The sequence below is a fragment of the Triticum aestivum genome, chromosome 4A (assembly GCF_018294505.1).
Source record: "Triticum aestivum cultivar Chinese Spring chromosome 4A, IWGSC CS RefSeq v2.1, whole genome shotgun sequence".
NCBI classification, from domain to species: Eukaryota; Viridiplantae; Streptophyta; class Magnoliopsida; order Poales; family Poaceae; genus Triticum; species Triticum aestivum.
Window position 1 is genome coordinate 602,195,559 of NC_057803.1, and position 19,909 is coordinate 602,215,467.

The following is a 19,909-nucleotide window of genomic DNA, read 5'->3' on the forward strand; positions in this document are numbered from 1 at the left end:
GCTGAACAGACACCTTATAAAGAAGACCACGACAAACCACTCTAGCTATCTGAGTGCAACATGGACGGAGCTGCGCCGCGCCGGAGCACATATGGTGCATGCACGGTTGATTATTTAGCCCCAAAAAAGCGGAGCACGCACTTCCTGCTTTGGCGTGACTTGCTTGTGTTGCGGGTGTGGCACATGTTTGTTTCATTGTTGCGATAAAGCCACTGTCATCGGTCATCGTCCCCATTTCTGTCGTTGTTGCCGTTGCGTCGCTGCCTTGGAGGTGGCAGCTATGCGCCGTGCTAGCCCGCCCGTGTAAAACATTGGCCGCACACAACCACACAAGCCAACACAAGACTGGTCTTCCAGTGGAAACCAACTTTGAAGTTTGAAATTTTCAAATATAGTTTGAAATTTCCCCCTAGAGCTTAAGGTATTCTCAGTGAAACGTACGTGTAATTGGTAGAAGCCGACGGTACCTATATATATATGTGACTTTTAGCTGGCTACAAATGCACGCACCAGACCACACCCACTAGACTCATAGTACTAGTACCTCCTGTTTAAAGAAGAAAAAGAGGTATATTTTGTTGGGAGGGGGTGATGGGGATACCCAACGATGAGGTGGTGCAAATCCGGCAAGCCGATGCGGTCGGCGACCCGACCATGGTCACAGTCAGCTGCCCCGACAAGATCGGCCTGGGCTGTGACCTCTGCCGCATCGTCCTCCTCTTGGGCCTCAACATCCTCAAGGCGGATAGGAGCACGGACGTACGGGAGGTGGTGCTACATTGTGCTGTGGGTGGCGGCAATGCAGCGGAGTCGGTGGACCATGCATGGCCTGGAACCTCCTCAAGGAGAGGCTGGTTGAGCTCTGCCCTGTGCCCGCGCTGTTTGGCATTGACATCTCCTACCTTGCTGCCGCCGGCCTCCTAGATAACCACGTGCCCCAGGTCTTCTTGCTCAAATTCTGCTGCTTCGACAGCATGGGCCTCCTGCATCGTTGGTTTTAGTTTCACCACCTGAATGATCAGCTACTGCTTCAGATTTTTATGGATATGTTTTGCAGACGTGACACGCGTCTTGTGCGAGATGGAACTCACCATTATGAGAGTGAAGGTCTCCACTACGCCCGATGGGAGAGTGATGGACCTTTGCTTCATCACAGATGGCAGGTTCATTTCCTATCTCCTAAATCCGGATGCATCCTCATCTTACTGATCTTATAACAAACTCATAACGTGTTGGGCTGGTAACATACATTTCAGGGAACTTCTATACACACAGAGTAGGAAGATCTTATAACAAACTCATAACGTCTTGGGCTGGAAACATACATTTCTTATCTCCAAAATCCGGATACATACATTTCAGGGAACTTCCATACACAAAGAGTAGGAAGGACGAGGCCTATGAAAGGCTGCAGAACATCTTGGGCGACTCCGTGACGAGTTGCGAAATAGAGTCTGTGACAGAGGACATGACAGAGGTCATGGAACAAATATTGGGCGTAGAGGAGCAGTTGAGCTGCTCTTGCCTGTCGGTCACCATGGCCAACTCCCTCAGCCCCGCGCACACCCTAATCCAGATGCAGTGCGGTCACCACAAGGGCCTCCTGTACGATATCTTGAGGACACTCAAGGACTGCAACATCCAGGTACTTAGTTGTGCAAAGCCGGGGTCTATGATCGTTTTGCTTTGTGTTCTCTTAATGTGACATTACGAGTTAATAAAATGCACTTTAATGAATAATAGGTAGTTGCGGCAAAACAATTCCCGGCCGCCACATTCCACCTGTCTCTCTGGCCGGTTGGTAATCCTGTGAGGATAAGAAACATGGCCAACTTGTTTCCTTTCAGATCTCCTATGGCTGGTTCTCCTATCAGCGAATCAAATCTCCTTTTTGTCTCAGATCTCCTACGGCCGGTACTATGTGGGGAGAAAGGGCGACTACGAGGTGGACCTGTTCGTGGTGCGCCCGAACGGGAAGAAGATCATCGATGAGCTCGAGAAGAGCGCATTGTGCTCCTGCCTACGGGTGGAGCTCCGACACCTGCTGCATGTGGCGATGGTGAACCGGGACCACAACACAGAGCTCCTAGTGGCAAACCCAGTGGAGGTCCCCGGGAAGGGTCGGCCTCTAGTGTTGCACGACATAACCCTCATTCTCAAGGACCTCGAGAAGCGCATCTTCTTGGTGCGCATGCATTGGAAACGGCGAAGCTGCATCTCTATACACACCCATGACCATCCATTTCTAGTGACTACAATACACACCTATTATCGTAGCATCGATGTGATTCTTGTGGTGGATGGTGGTTTTGTAAGCGGAGATCGGAAGGCATGTGGTGGATGACGGAGAGTGGGAGGTGTAGAGGGTGCACTTGGGTGAGGACGACTGCAAGCTCACTTGTGCAATGAGGAGTAGGATCGTCGACAGTATCACCAGCATGCTCATGGTTTGGGACTGATCTCGCTTGCTGCGCCTCTTCTTTGTACATCCTAATATCAGTGGCTACTTTGCTGAGCTGCTCATGCTTGGGTTTGTTAACTTGTCCTCTACAAACATGCTTGCAAGCATGTTATCTCGTGTTGATATTTCATGTGGTGTCACACCAAAATATCTAAAGTCGGTATCCTACCAGGTTTTGGTTTAAAACAGACATGTACGGTGTAATTTGTTTGGCATGTAGATAATAATACTACGAAGGTTCTTCGTTATGGAGCAAACATATGTCGCTGGTCAAGGAACTCGTTTGTGGAGTGTCGTATGTGTCCGCCGGGATCAGGAATGTCGCGCAAAGATCCTAATATAATATGGAAAAAATTAGGAGTGAGCTAGTCAAAGTAGTCACTGGAGAATGCATGAGGTGCACCACACACACACACACACACACACACACACACACACACACACTTGTACACATCCTCCATAGGAAGAAGACATCGCCACCAATCCGCACATCCTTCTTCATGCTGGCATGAGCACCAGTCATGGGGATGGGAATGTGTGGGAGGAGGGCTAGATGGACTCCGACTGCCGCTATGGCCGTTCCATCCATCTTTATTTTCCCTCTCTCATCCTGGTTGGCCCCGTAAGCATCGTCCTCATCGCCCAGGGAATTGCATTCAAATAAGTCAGCGTGGCCGGAGCTGGTGGTGATGCATGGCGGCGACGCTTATTGGAATTATCGACATGGAGCGGCCAGACGTGTTTGCTCTTCTGAGGATGGAGGGAGAACCGGAGCCGCCGACCATTGAACTTGACCGGGTCTACGTCTGGTGCTACTGCGTCCAGCCAATTGTCTCCCGGACTCCGGTCATTGGATAGACTGCATGTTGTGTCGTTATGGATCAAATAAACTACATGAAGGAGTAAATCCAAGTTACAGAGCTTTGGTAATAATGCAAGCAAATCTGATACCATTTGCCATGCATTCAGACTTTATTTCTAGTGGACCTAGTTATAGCTGCTTGTAGGCTTAAAGTACATTGATGGTTTGTGGCACCTAATTAATATGTATGAAACAATAAATAAATTTCCCCTTCTCCCATTTGAGAGCTACTCTATTTTATCTAGATTTATGATTAGGTTGAGTGACAAGTGCAGTTTGTCAATATTTCTCTAACTCGTTGGGTGTGCAACCGTCTAGAATGAATTTCTATGACATACTACCGTAGCCATAAAGAAATTCAATTGTGAAGGCGCAAGAGGAGATAAAGGAGTTTAATGGCGAGGTATTTTTCATCGTTAAGTGTAACACGTGTTGTCAGATGAAAAGAAGTAAAATGGTGCATCTAAATATGTGAATTTCCAATATATTATAGGTACAAACACTTCGTAGGATGAGGCATCCGAACCTTGTGACCCTGATAGGAGTGTGCATGGAGACCAAATCATCGATCTTCGAATTCTTGTTGAACGGAAGCCTAGAGGACTGTCTACGGTGCGATGACAAAATCGCTGCTGACATCTGCACTCGACTTATCTTCCTCCACTCCAACAAGCCAAAAAGCATTGCACATGGTGATGTCAAGCCTGAAAATGTGCTTCTCGACGCCAGCTTTCTATGCAAACTGGCAGACTTTGGGATCTCTCATGACTTGAATGTAAACAACACCACTATCACCCCGTATCACCAAACAAACCAGCTCAAGAGCACAATGGGATACATGGACCTGGCATACATGGCCTCTACTCCTATGGAGTAGTGTTAATGCGGTTGCTAACTAATAAGAGTCCCCTAGGCCTTCCGCATGTTGTGGAGGCAGCCATTAGAGAAGGCACGTTGCCAGATCTAATTGATACTTCTGCAGGGGAATGGCCACCTGAGTGTGCTGAAGAGTTGGCAAGACTAGCACCGCGTTGTTACTGGTTAGAACGAAAGGAGCGGCCTAATCTTGCAAAGGAGGTCTTGGGTGTCTTGCAAGCTATAATGAAGTGTCAAGACCAGAAATTTGGGCCACCAATATTTTTCATCTGTCCGATGACACAGGTCCGTTAACTAAACAAAGAAATGAAGCACCAGAAGCGCGTGAGTGGATTTTCCACTGAGAGTGGATTTTCTACTCCCGGGTGCACCTACACCCCCATGAACAGTAAATTTGAAACAAAAAATACAAAACAAAATTGAAAAAATCTGGAATGTCAGGACATGAAACATGATCAAACATTTCATGCTCTTGCAAAGTTTCAACTACAAAAAATATTCAAAGGACCTTCACCCAAAAAACAAAATCAGTGTAGAAAGGTTTTATGAACTTTTGAGCAGTAATTTTGTTTTGATTTTTTGGTGAGCGGAACTCATTTTGTTTGTGGCTGAAAAAAACTCAGTGTAGATAGCTTTATGCACTTTTGAGCAGTAAAATGTTTGATAAAGTTTGATTTCCTGAAATTTCAGACTTGTTTGGTATTTTTGGTTTTCTTTCCGAATTTACTATTCACTTGGGTGCACCTATATCCGGGAGCAACCACACATTTCTCTTGCCCGATTAAGCACTTGCAACCTTTACGATCCAGTCATTGACTTAGTTTGATATAACCTTGCATCCTTACATAATATTTTCAGGAGATCATGAGGGATCCACACATTGCTGCTGATGGATTCACATATGAAGGTGATGCCATAAAGAACTGGTTTCAAATGGGGAATAAAATTTCCCCCATGGCCTACTTCAACTCTGCGCACCATGAGTTGATACCGAACAATGCCCTTCGTATTGCAATTCAAGAATGGCAAAGGCGACAACAAACGTGACATTTTAACCTTCCATTTTATTTATATGATGCCATGTTTATGATGCGAAACAAATGACTTTTATATTAAGTGTATACAGACAACTTTTTACTGTGCCTTCTTAATTGGAAGCTACCATTTCCTGATTGTTTAGGACCACAAATTAGGAATTATGCACATGCTTTCACTAACATGTGATTGGAAATTGGAATGAACTGGCATGGTTGGTTTTCAAGTTGAATGAAAAAGTGATGTGTACACCCATTATTATCTCCAATCCTTGGCTTCTCCGAAGCTAGGGGTTACGGCAGATCAGCACGGTTTCTAAAAAAACACAATGGATCAGCAATCAGATAAACTAGAAGTTGGATGGTTGAGCATAGGCGGCTTATAATGATGGGGTTGGTTACATGAGAAATAAGCTGTGAATGTTGGATCCTTGCCGTAGATACTGGCAGCGTATGCTGCCATTTTATAAGAGATAATAAGTACTACCAGGTCGGTGGGAACTGTGTGGGCAAAGTCATTTAGCTGCCCATGTCCGCTCGCTTCAACTTCCAAAGGAAACTGAGGAGCATAGTGACACGGGAATGCCCACCAGGGAGGCCCACGACGACTAGGTCCGGTCCTGAGGATTCGGTGGCCCGGGGCCAAACTAGAACCCCAGGCCCTTAAGTAAACAATCAATAACAATAAACATAAGTTTTATGTGAGGATTATCAATAAACACTTAAAAGTGTATCCAATAGCTATATTTGTATGAAACATATGTATGCCGGCTTACGGAGAACACCTAGCCCAATACATGGGTTGAAGATGTGCCAAACAGAGCAATTGTTGATTCTTCTGGAGCAAGACATAAATCCAGCTGGTATGCTTGTTAGGTTAACATTAGGCCTGTGTTCACAATAATTTGAGGTGTGTACGGATGCTTTGTGAATTTTAGCTAGGTTCCAATAATTTTACCTACATGAAAACCCAATAATATAGACCGGGTTCTACTAGGACAGAGTTAGGACCCAAAAAAATCGAGGCTGAAATAAGTAAGTTGCTATTGGGGGAAGTATATTGCTATCTTGACGTTATTCAGGCTGAAATTTTACTTGATGAAAGCATAACGACTAGCATGTCATTAACAAAATAATTGGTTGCAGTTGATTAACCTGAAAGCCGACATATTTATCATACCTGTCCGAATTTATAGACATTGGTGGATATGTTTTCAGAGCAAATGGATCCACATGGCTACCAAACATTGCATGCCCAGTCAATTCCAATCCTAGTAGATGAGCTTGACATGGTGATGGGGCGTTTCCAGCTCCGCACAGACCAAGCATCGATGCAGCCACCTACGGCGATCTCATCTTGGCTTGAAGCTTTCTTGCTCCTAACCATGTGAGTATGTGACACATGTGGTAAGCAATCAAAACTATTCAGAAAAAAAAACCCAGAACCAGCCTACTTGGCCTCCCGCTAGCCGGCTTGTGTTGTGCTGATTTGGGCCAGACGTTGTTTGTAATGCAGAGTGCATCCAAGGCCAGGCTTGGCGCCGACATATGGCCCAGTTAAAGGCTCAGGCAAATGAAGATTGCAAACCATGGGACAACCTAGCAGGGGTCACTTTCCGGTCGAAGTCAGGCCTCGTGTTGGGCATCTTTCCTCCAGACGGTCCAAGATAGACAAACAACGAGTCGACTATCGGAGGCGTCGCCCAACGACAAACGGCCAGTTGATGATTTTCACCACGTTTTAAACACAGGTGTTACCCAACGACTATATTGCTTGTTAACTACAACTGCTATTTCTTAGTTACGCTAGAAATAATCGGATGTTCATGGGCCACTATTACCCGCAATAATACCAGCCTATCATGGAACCCCTCCTGACGCACTCTATATAAGATGGGAGAGGTGCACCGGCTCAGCATTGAACATCATTGTAAGCCTTTCATGCAAGAGCAAGAACAGCACACAAGAGTAAAGTATTACCTCCAGAGACGACTTCAACCTATAATTCCTGATGCGTACTACCATCTACATCTTTCCGTAGTCACTACGCTCCTCCCTACACAGTCCATCCTAAATGTATTTTCAGTGAAATAACCATGACACATAGCGTATATAAACTTGTAAGTTAACAATGACCACAACAAAAATGGTTTTCCGATGAGTTCTGACTTCTGAGTAAAGATAGGATATGTTCATTGGTGGCATGACAAGGCAAGTAGGAGCATAGGAGGTGGAGCATCCATGGGTGATGGTGATGAGAGCAGCAGCTCGCACCATCAGAAAAGAAAACAATAGAATTTAGGATATATTTTCACTAGGAACGCTGTTTCCCTCCCTCTCTGCTTTTATTTCACTAGGAACGATGTTCCTCTTGGCTGTGAAGCAATGCCGGAAGATACGCAAGACCTTTTGGTCAGCTCGGGCATGCATGGCAGGCACCCATGGTTGAGCACGACGGAGGCATCGGACCTCGCTGGAGCGAGCCGACCGGTGGGTTGTGGCTGCCCATGCACAAACAGCAGGGCGCACCGGAGTGCACGAGGTGCAGGTTGCGGAGGACTGGGCGAGCTTGCCCAAGGCGGCTATGGCCATGGCAAGAAGGCGCTTGGTGAGCTCGGCAAGGGACAGGACGCATGTGTGTGTGTGTGTGTGTGTGTGTGTGTGTGTGTGTGTGTGTGTGCCCGCGCGATGCACATGTGTGCACAGGTGTGCGTGTGGGTACGAGCATGTATGTGGTGAGGTGGGCCGGCGTGGCCCGACAACGCGGCAGCGGAGGCTCGGCGGTGCGGCGGTGGCCTGGCATGGCGGCTAGGCGCGCGAGGGTCTTCTGTGAAATTTCAGGCGGATCTCCAATCTGCCAAATTATACGTAAAGGATCATCTTCCCGTAAACACAGAGAAAGTTTCAAAAAATGTATGGAATCCCATAAAAGAAATTGAATATACGGAAGCTGTTGGAGGGCTGTTTTTTGCTCAACCCTCTAAACGGTAGTTTTTTTTAGGATACGTTGGAGAGGCAGTTTCATCAACTTTGCTTGGAAATTAAGCTGTAGCTGCTAGTTCCGGCTTGCTTAGAAGCTAGAGATCGTACGTGCTGCCAAGGTGATTCGTTTCCGGTGGTGGCACAATTGAATTGCTTCTGTGGTGGAGTTGTGTTCCTGGCACTGATTAAAATCGCCGGAGAAAATATTTAGCAGCAACATAAAATTGCAGCAGAAGTTGCATCTCAAAAAGAATACACCATTAGAAACTGCATATGTTATATTTTCTGATGGTATAACTTTTGTGATACAAAATTTGTATTATATGGACCAAAATTGAGTATCTAGGGATACACGTGCGTCTTTTAAACCGGAGGAAAGGAGGAAGTAAAAAAAAACCCGCAGATTTGGGCCCTGGGAGTGGATACGCGTTGCAGGTATAAATTGTGTAGAGAAAACACATTCAAAACTCGCGGAAACAGCTCAAACGGCAAAGGTACCCAACAATTTATGCAATCATCACTACCAGAAAAACTTGTTTTGCCGACGGCCATATCTATGCCGACGGCCCCCGTCGGCATATATGGGCATACCCCGACGGCCCAACTAAAGCCGTCGGCGTATAACCATCTATGCCGACAGGGCCGTCGGCATAGATAAGTCGTCGGTGTTTTTCCGAATATACCGACGGGGGCCGTCGGCATAGAGCAGGCCGTCGGCATATCGCGTGGGCCCGTCTACCCGGGCGGCGACGGCAGTTTGACAGCGTCAGGCTACGCCGACGGTCTAACGGTAGCCGTCGGCATAGCTACGCCGATGGCCTAGCCGTCGGCATAGCTATGCCGACGTCATCGATTCGCCGTGCCGCCACGTCATCGATCCGCGTTGTTCGCCGGTCCCGTGGGGTGGCATTTCTATGCCGACGGCTAGGCCGTCGGCATAGGCCTGGCCCATGGTTTTTGCCACGTCATTGATCCCCGCCCTACGCCACGTCACCGATCCAGGGCTTTACCGTTCCGTGGCCGTAGCTATGCCGACGGCTTTGCCGTAGGCATAGATTTCTAATAATATTTTTTTATTTTTTGTATTTTCTCTTATTTTTTTTTATTTTTTTTCCAATACTAATTTCATTAACTTAAATGTACAGAAAACATATATCGATTGCCCCCCATACGGGCCTTCTTCCGTCGTGTCACGGAGAGGTTAGACGGGACGGGCCGGGTACCTGTGGGGGGTAGCAATGCCGCCAGGTGTTGCGGTGGGCCCTCCTACGGTTGTGGAAACATGGTGGCAGGCGCAGGCACGCGGCTTCGGGGTGTGCCCCCTCCCCCCTCACGGGCATCGATGTCGCCGTGCCCCGGAGGGGGGAAACGACCACGTCGGGCTGACGCAGAGGGAATCTTGGGGTGGGTTGTGCCGGGACTGTGTTGGGGGTGTAGCTATGGCTGGGCTATGACAACAAGGTGAAACCGGTCAAACTACGTCCAGCGAAAGTCAAAGGGATAGACACGGCGGTCGTCTGTGTCAGGGTTAGACGGGACGGGGTACCTGGGGGGTAGCAATGCCGCCTGGTGTTGTGGTGGCCCTCCTACGGTTATATAAGCATGGTGGCAGGCGTAGGCACCCGGCACGCGGCTTGTATGAGGTCCCGGTGCGACGCTCTGGTGGCATTGCTACCCCCCTAAGGCCCCCGTCCCGCCTAACCCTGTAGCGTTTGACCACGGGATCTACCCCTTTGACTTTGCACGGACGGGATTTGAGCAGTAGACGTATCCACCCGGTTGTGTAAGGTCAGCCGTCGGCATAGCTATGCCGACGTCATCGATTCGTCGCGCCGCCACATCATCGATCTGCATCGTTCGCCGGTCCCGTGGGGTCGCATTTCTATGCCGACGGCTAGGCCGTCGGCATAGGCCTGGCCCATGGTTTTTGCCACGTCATAGATCCCCGCCCTACGCCATGTCATCGATCCAGGGCTCTACCGTTCCGTGGCCGTAGCTATGCCGACGGCTTTGCCATAGGCATAGATTTCTAATAATATTTTTATATTTTTTGTATTTTCTCTTATTATTTTTTATTTTTTTCCAATACTAATTTCATTAACTTAAATGTACAGAAAACATATATCGATTGCCCCCCACACGGGCCTTCTTCCGTCGTGTCACGAAGAGGTTAGACGGGACGGGCCGGGTACTTGTGGGGGGTAGCAATGCCGCCAGGTGTTGCGGTGGGCCCTCCTACAATTGTGGAAACGTGGTGGCAGGTGCAGGCACGCGGCTCCGGGGTGTGCCCCCTCCCCCCTCACGGGCGTCGATGCCGCCGTGCCCCGGATGGGGGGAAACGGCCACGTCGGGCCGACGCAGAGGGAATCTTGGGGTGGGTTGTGCCGGGACTGTGTTGGGGGGCGTAGCTATGGCTAGGCTATGACAACAAGGTGAAAAGGTCCACCGGTCAAAGTACGTCCAGCGAAAGTCAAAGGGATAGACCCGGCGGTCATTTGTGTCAGGGTTAGACGAGATGGGGTACCTGGGGGTAGCAATGCCGCCAGGTGTTGCGGTGGCCCTCCTACGGTTATATAAGCATGGTGGCAGGCGTAGGCACCCGGCATGCGGCTTGTATGAGGTCCCAGTGCGACGCTCCGGTGGCATTGCTACCCCCCTAGGGCCCCCGCCCCGCCTAACCCTGTAGCGTTTGACCACGGGATCTACCCCTTTGACTTTGCACGGACGGGCTTTGAGCAGTAGACGTATCCACCCGGTTGTGTAAGGTCAGCCCAAAGGCCCACAGCAACATCTGGCCCGGATGTTGCTCCAAAGTATTCCTATGGGCTGACCTAACACAACCGGGTGGGGAGGTCCACTGGTCAAAGCCCGTCCGTGCAAAGTCAAAGGGCTAGATCCCGTGGTCAAACGCTACAGGGTTAGGCGGGACGGGGGCACTGAGGGGTAGCAATGCCACCGGAGCGTCGCACCGGGCCCTCATACATGCGGGGTGGTGTGGTGGCATGTCCGAAGAGGCGGGACGCGTCTCCGGTGCGTGGCCCCCCCTCACGGACGGCGATGACACGGTAGTAGACGTTCTGCGGTAACGATGCGGCGTCAATATTACTAAATACTCGGAGCGCGATAAAATCATGAGTTCTTTTGCACGACGTGGGCACATGTGCTATAGGAACGATGGTATTTTTTCATAATTTTTGGTGATGGAGAAGTATCCGAAAAATTCCCTCTACGCGGATTGCCCTTCGCGCGTCTACGGCTGTGGCCGGCGGCCTCCGGGGGCTAGCATGCCGCCAAATCTTGCGTAGACGGCCTCTCACAAGTCTGGAAGTGTTGTGGCGGTTGCAAACGCCCGACACGCGTGTCCGGGGTGTGCCCCCCCCCTCACGGACGGCGCCGCCGCCGGCACCTGGAGGGGGGAAACGGACGCGTGGGGTCTACACGGAGGGGATCTTGCTGTGGGTCTGGCCCGGATGTTGCTCCAAAGTGTTCCTATGGGCTGACCTAACACAACCGGGTGGGGAGGTCCACTGGTCAAAGCCCGTCCGTGCAAAGTCAAAGGGCTAGATCCCGTGGTCAAACGCTACAGGGTTAGGCGGGACGGGGGCACTGGGGGGTAGCAATGCCACCGGAGCGTCGCACCGGGCCCTCATACATGCGGGGTGGTGTGGTGGCATGTCCGAAGAGGCGGGACGCGTCTCCGGTGCGTGGCCCCCCCTCACGGACGGCGATGACACGGTAGTAGACGTTCTGCGGTAATGATGCGGCGTCAATATTACTAAATACTCGGAGCGCGATAAAATCATGAGTTTTTTTTGCACGACGTGGGCACATGTGCTATAGGAACGATGGTATTTTTTCATAATTTTTGGTGATGGAGAAGTATCCGAAAAATTCCCTCTACGCGGATTGCCCTTCGCGCGTCTACGGCTGTGGCCGCGGCCTCCGGGGGCTAGCATGCCGCCAAATCTTGCGTAGGCGGCCTCTCACAAGTCTGGAAGTGTTGTGGCGGTTGCAAACGCCCGTTACGTGTGTCCGGGGTGTGCCCCCCCTCACGGACGGCGCCGCCGCCGGCACCTGGAGGGGGAAACGGACGCGTGGGGTCTACACGGAGGGGATCTTGCTGTGGGTCTGGCCCGGATGTTGCTCCAAAGTGTTCCTATGGGCTGACCTCACACAAACGGTGGGGAGGTCCACTGGTCAAAGCCCGTCCGTGCAAAGTCAAAGGGCTAGATCCCGTGGTCAAACGCTACAGGGTTAGGCGGGACGGGGGCACTGGGGGGTAGCAATGCCACCGGAGCATCGCACCGGGCCCTCATACATGTGGGGTGGTGTGGTGGCATGTCCGAAGAGGCGGGACGCGTCTCCGGTGCGTGGCCCCCCCTCACGGACGGCGATGACACGGTAGTAGATGTTCTGCGGTAATGATGCGGCGTCAATATTACTAAATACTCGGAGCACGATAAAATCATGAGTTTTTTTGCACGACGTGGGCACATGTGCTATAGGAACGATGGTATTTTTTTCATAATTTTTGGTGATGGAGAAGTATCCGAAAAATTCCCTCTACGCGGATTGCCCTTCGCGCGTCTACGGCTGTGGCCGGCGGCCTCCGGGGGCTAGCATGCCGCCAAATCTTGCGTAGGTGGCCTCTCACAAGTCTGGAAGTGTTGTGGCGGTTGCAAACGCCCGGCACGCGTGTCCGGGGTGTGCCCCCCTCACGGACGGCGCCGCCGCCGGCACCTGGAGGGGGGAAACGGACGCGTGGGGTCTACACGGAGGGGATCTTGCTGTGGGTCTGGCCCGGATGTTGCTCCAAAGTGTTCCTATGGGCTGACCTAACACAACCGGGTGGGGAGGTCCACTGGTCAAAGCCCGTCCGTGCAAAGTCAAAGGGCTAGATCCCGTGGTCAAACGCTACAGGGTTAGGCGGGACGGGGGCACTGGGGGGTAGCAATGCCACCGGAGCGTCGCACCGGGCCCTCAGACATGCGGGGTGGTGTGGTGGCATGTCCGAAGAGGCAGGACGCGTCTCCGCTGCGTGCCCCCCCCCCCCCTCACGGACGGCGATGACATGGTAGTAGACGTTCCGCGGTAACGATGCGGCGTCAATATTACTAAATACTCGGAGCGCGATAAAATCATGAGTTTTTTTGCACGACGTGGGCACATGTGCTATAGGAACGATGGTATTTTTTCATAATTTTTGGTGATGGAGAAGTATCCGAAAAATTCCCTCTACGCGGATTGCCCTTCGCGCGTCTACGGCTGTGGCCGGCGGCCTCCGGGGGCTAGCATGCCGCCAAATCTTGCGTAGGCGGCCTCTCACAAGTCTGGAAGTGTTGTGGCGGTTGCAAACGCCCGGCACGCGTGTCTGGGGTGTGCCCCCCTCACGGACGGCGCCGCCGCCGGCACCTGGAGGGGGAAAACGGACGTGTGGGGTCTACACGAAGGGGATCTTGCTGTGGGTCTGGCCCGGATGTTGCTCCAAAGTGTTCCTATGGGCTGACCTAACACAACCGGGTGGGGAGGTCCACTGGTCAAAGCCTGTCCGTGCAAAGTCAAAGGGCTAGATCCTGTGGTCAAACGCTACAGGGTTAGGCGGGACGGGGGCACTGGGGGGTAGCAATGCCACCGGAGCGTCGCACCGGGCCCTCATACATGCGGATTGGTGTGGTGGCATGTCCGAAGAGGCGAGACGCGTCTCCGGTGCGTGGCCCCCTCTCTAGGACGGCGATGACACGGTAGACCACACGGGCGTGGCTGCAGCCGTGTCCCAAAGTGGGGAAACGACCACGTCGGGCCGACACGGAGAGTATCTTTGGGTGGGTTGGGCCGGGATGGTGTTGGGGGGTGCAGCTATGGGCTGGGCTACAAAAATCAGGTGAAAAGGTCCACCGGTCAGACCCAGTCCCGCGCAAGTCAAAGAGCTAGATCCGGCGGTCGTCTATGTCAGGGTTAGACGGGACGGGGTACCGGAAGGGGTAGAAATGCCGCCAGGTGTTGCGGTGGGCCCTACTATGCTTGTGGAAGCATGGTGGCACGCTCAGGCACCTAACACGCGACTCCGGGGTGTGCCTCCCTCACGGGCGTCGCTGCCGCCATGTCTCGGAGGTGGAAAACGACATCCATCATGGGAAGTGGACTATCACGGTGAAACCTTCAGACTATTTTTGGGCGAGGTGAGACTATTTTTTACATTGTGCTGAGAGTCACACATATGTCATAACAAAAAAGACGCAAAGTATCTATGCCTACGGCTTAGCCGTCGGCATAGCAGCGCGCACGGCCACGGATCGATGATGTGGCAAAGGGTCAGGCCTATCCGTCGGCATAGGTTGACCTTATCCGGTGCGGTTCACCCCCGACCACCCATTCCCCATCTCCCCCTTCCTCCCGACCCACACCCGCGCCGCCGCCGGATCCTCTGCTCTGCCCGCCGCTGCCCTTCCTCTCGAGTCGCTGCCGCCGCCCTTCCCTCGCCCTGCTCCGCCGCCGCCGGATCCTCTGCTCTGCCCGCCGCTGCCCTTCCTCTCCAGTCGCTGCCGCCGCCCTTCCCTCGCCACTCGCCGCAGCCGCCCCACCCGTGTCCCCCCCGGCCTCGTCGTCTCGGCTCGCGCCGCCGCCGCCCTTCCCTTGCCGCGGTGGGGCGCGTGGAATCCTCCCCTGCCACCCCTCGCCCGCGCCCTCGTCGAGCTTGGTTTGGCCGGACCTCCCCGAGCCCACTCCTCCCTCAACACCGCCCAACCGTCGCTCCGGCCGGCGGCTAGGCTGCACCGGCCCTCCTCTGCCGCTGCTCCGGCCGGCCTAGCCCGAGCCCGAGCTCCCCTCCGCCTCCCCCTCCGTGCCTGCCCCCCCTGAGCCGGCCCTCCCCCACGGTGAGCTCCTTCCCTCCCTCTTTGAAGCATTTTTTTTAATTTAGTTAGATGATAGATCGATGGATGCATTATGTATGATGATAGATGGTTATATGGATGAATGCATGCATTATGTATGATGATAGTTAGATGATAGATGATTTGATGATAGTTAGAAATGTGAGAAACGCAAGAAATGCAAAAAAATAGATGATAGATGATGATAGATTATGATGTTAATGATGATAGATGATGATGTTGATGATAGATGATAATGCTTTTTTTATGCCTTGATAATTTTTAGATGATGATGATGACAGATTTCCATTTTTTGCGAAAGAGATGATAAACGATGATGATTGTTGGATCATGATAAATGATGATGATGATTATTTTTTTATGCTTCGATAATTGTTACATGATGATAGATGATGACGGCGATGTTCTTAAATTTTGTCATGGTGCAGGTTCTGTGGTGTTCCATCTCGGTGGAGCGATCGTCGTAGGAGCTGTTGGACCCCGATTGTCCCTCCACTATTCAACTACTTCCTCTACAGCCGAGGGTGAGCTATGAATAATGTCACTAGATTTCATTCTCAAGTCAAGTGGCGTAACCTAGGCGTCTCCCGTCCGAAAGGGTTGCATCGATAAATATGCATTCAGTTGCATATTTATCACCGCAGCTCTTTCGGATTGTCCAGCGTTTTCCATGGATAGCCCGAGGATGTGTAGATTGGGTATGTTCTCCATGTTCTACCCCGTTCTGAGACAGGATTTCAGCAGCGCCTCCCCATTGTTCTCCGGAGCACATTCTCTCGGCTATTTGCTGAGACGTGTATCTGGAGAGCAGCGGGGAGGTGCTGCCGAAATTTTGTCTCGGAACGGGGTAGAATGGAGAACGTACTCAATCTACACATCCTCGGGTGGGATTAGGACCCATCTTTACCTATTAGAGATGTAGGTGGATTAAACGCGGTAGAAACTAAAAATTTGATGTGATTAATTTAAGTGAATCCTTAATTATGTTGTGTGGGTTGCAAAAAAGCAGAGAATGGCAGATAATCAGTGGATGTACAGTGGTTTTATCCGTCAGAATCGAGTAACATCAGAGTGGATCGCGAAAACCGATGTGTATTTGAAGGAGATATTCCGTCGTCCAATGAGAATTATCCCACCATGCCCCTGTGCGAGATGTGCCACACGTCACCGTAGAAATCAGACGGACATGAGTGAGCACCTTCACACGCACGGATATATGCCAAACTTTGACATGCCGCCGATAAACATAGCCGAGCAGGACCATGGTAGAGAGGAGGTGATGCGACAACGCATCGATGGATATGAGGACGACGGAGTCAGGGACATGCTAGATGATGTCATTGTTGCAGAAACGGCAAATGTGACACCTTCAGAGAATGAACCGAAGGAGCCGGAGGCAACCGCCAAGGCCTTCTTGGAGGTCTTGGCCTCGTCGAAGAAACCTCTTTATGCGGGTGCGAAAATATCTCAGCTGGATGCCATCTCGCAACTGATTGCAGTCAAGGTTGAGTACGGCTGTAGCCAGAAATGCTTCGAAGCATTCCTGGGAGTATGGGCTAACAGCCTCCCTGAGGGTCATGAACTGTCGAAAAGCATGTACGATACAAAGAAAATCATGAAGGCACTCTCTATGGATTATGAGAAAATAGATGTTTGCCCGAAGAATTGCCTTTTGTTTAGGCACGAGTATGCGGATGACAAGTACTGTAGGAAGTGCGGTTCATCTCGGTACATTGAGGTGGTCGGTGAGGATGGTGAGAAAAAGCAGCTAACCATCCCCGTTAAGGTTCTTCGGTATCTTGATTTTATAAAAAGACTGCAGCGCCTTTTCATCACGAAGGAGTCTGCCAAAATGATGAAGTGGCACAAGGAAGGTATAAGGTACAATCCAAAAAAAATCGTACATCCATCGGGAGGGGAAGCATGGAAGTCATTCGATGAAGAATACCCCGAGGAAGCAGCCGAGCCTGGGAATGTGAGAATAGCCATATCAGGTGATGGGTTGAATCCATATGGTATGTCGTCCAATCCATATAGCTGCTGGCCTGTGTTTGTAATTCCGCTCAATCTTCCTCCCGGTGCCCTAATGCAACGGAAGACCATGTTCTTGTCGCTCATCATTCCGGGGCCTGACTACCCGGGGAAGCAATTAGGTGTGTTTATGCATCCGCTTGTGGATGCTTTGCACCATTCTTGGTACTTTCCAAGGTTGACATACGACCGGGATCTGCAGAGAAATTTCTTGATGAAAGTTTGGTTGCACTATTGCATGCATGACTTTCCCGGCTATGCTCTATTCTGCGGATGGTGTACAAGTGGTAAGATGCCATGCCCAGTGTGCATGCAGGCTCTGCGAATGATTTGGCTGAGTAAGGGTGGCAAGTATGTAGCCTTTGACCTGCATCGACAGTTCCTCCCTCCAGACCATCCAGACAGGGAAGACAAGAAGAACTTCACGAAAGGCCGGGTTATTCATGAAGTAACCGAGATTCCAACATTTTCGGGGGCAGATGTTCTTGCTCAGCTAAAAGCTCTCAAGCCTAAAGTCAAAGGCAAAGGCAAAGGCAAAGCCAAAGGCTTCGAGGGATATGGTGAGACGCACAACTGGACGCACATTACCCCCTTCTCGCAGCTTCCCTATTTCAAGGACCTCAAACTTCCTTACAATATTGATGTGATGCACACCGAAAAGAATGTGGCAGAGTCCCTTTTCCACACGATCCTCAACATTCCTGATAAGACGAAGGATAACGTAAAAGCTAGAGCCGATCAACAGAGAATTTGTGATAGACCACGCCTGAACATGAAGCCTCCCACAGGCGGTCGAAAAAACTGGTTCAAGCCAGATGCTGACTTTGTCCTTAAACCGCCAAAAAAAAAGAAGTACTTATCTGGCTGAAACAAATTTTGAAGTTCACCGATGGTTAGGCATCGAATATAAGTAAGGGAGTCAATCTTTCAACGGGCAAAGTGACCGGCCTGAAGAGTCATGACTACCATGTATGGATTGAGCGGATAATGCCGGTGATGGTTCGAGGTTATGTCCCCGAGCATGTCTGGCGAGTGCTTGCCGAGCTTAGCCATTTCTTCGCACGCTCTGTGCTAAAGAAGTAAGTAAAGAGGTGATTGAAAAATTCCATAAGAAGGCACCGGAGTTGATAGTCAAGCTAGAGAAGATCTTTCCGCCAGGCTTCTTTACTCCGATGACACATCTCATTCTGCACCTCGCGAATGAGGTATTGTTGGGGGGCCCTGTGCAAAATCGCTGTCAGTACGGCCCTGAGAGGCAAACAAGCAACTCCGTCGGAAATGTGGAAACAAAGCTATTGAAGCTTCCATAGCTGAGGCAGTTATCCTAGAGGAGGTTTCAGACCTCAGGACATCATACTATCCAGACCATGTTCCCCATCTACATAACAAGGTGCCTCGATACAATATAGAAGAGCCCAAGTATCAACCAAGGCTCGATCTATTCAACGCGCAAGGTGGGAGGGCTGGGGCCTCGAAATCTTATAACATGCCACGACAAGAGTGGGAGGACCTCATGTTCTATATCTTGCACAACATCAAGGAAGTTGAGGAAGTGTGGATGAGGTAATACCACTACACCATTCCTTTATGTCTTCCACATCATCATGTTTCATGTTCACTTAGTCCCGGTCTAACACCGCTTATCTTTTTTAGTGATTTCGTTCAAGAGGAATGGACGGGAGTGAATCCTCCTACTGAGGCGGAGGCACTTACTCTTCTCCGTCATGGAAACCCTGGACATAAATTTTTTTTTGCTTGGTTCATGGAGAAAGTAATTTTTCACAGTCCCCTATTAAATACCTACTTCAACATTTATTAGTTAACCGAACTAATGCACGCAACAATTTCCATTATACTTGTAGGGAAAAGATGCGAACATATCTATGGATGATGAATTGAGATGGGTTTCCATGGGTTTTGACCCTGCCGTCATGACATGTAAAAAGTATGATGTGAATGGGTATCGCTTCCATACAGAGGAGCACCAAAACAGCCGCCCGATCCCAAAACTATAAATACTGGAGTGTACACCCCCGGTCAAAATTCAGTAGACTACTACGGAAGGGTACAAAATATATACGAGGTTAAATTCCGCCAGGGGCGTGAGACCCTAAGTCTGCATGTGTTCAAATGCCGATGGTTCGATCCGCGGGAGGGGGTAAAACATACGCCTTCCATTGGTTTGGTCGAAGTTAAACCATCAACCGTCTATGCCGGAGCCGATCTCTTCATTGCGGCTACCCAAGCTACACAAGTATATTATCTGCCTTACCCATGCCAGAAAGTGTATCTAAAGGGTTGGGAAGTTGTGTTCAAGGTGTCGCCACATGGTAAGCTACCAGACCTGAATGAAGACGATTACTACAACATTAACCCCATGACATATGAGGGAGTGTTCTATCAAGAGCAACCTGATGATGATGATGATGATGATGATGTGGTTAGAAACGATGACGCTAGACCATTCGATGATGATGATGTGGTTAGAAACGATGACGCTAGACCATTGGGTGATGATGATGTAGACCCAAACGTCGACGATGCACGGAATGATGGTGAGACCATTGTCAATGAAAATGACATACTTATGCTAGAAAAGTTAAACGAAGACGCTGACGACGAGGAAGAGCCTCCACCTCCGTCGGACAACGAAGATGATATGATTGATAGTGATGATGAGACGGACCGAGAAAGAGGTTACAACAGTGATTATTCATATGAGTTCTAGCAGATGTACGTTTCAAGTATTTTTTCTATAGTTTAGGAATAT

General features: G+C 50.4%; 2 pseudogenes; both read left to right on the plus strand.

The window, feature by feature from the left end:
* The first annotated feature begins 591 nt into the window (after positions 1-591).
* On the plus strand, positions 592-2,459 carry LOC123082526 (ACT domain-containing protein ACR10-like; annotated as a pseudogene).
* Positions 2,460-3,154: 695 nt separating this feature from the next.
* On the plus strand, positions 3,155-5,246 carry LOC123084014 (U-box domain-containing protein 70-like; annotated as a pseudogene).
* Positions 5,247-19,909: the final 14,663 nt, after the last annotated feature.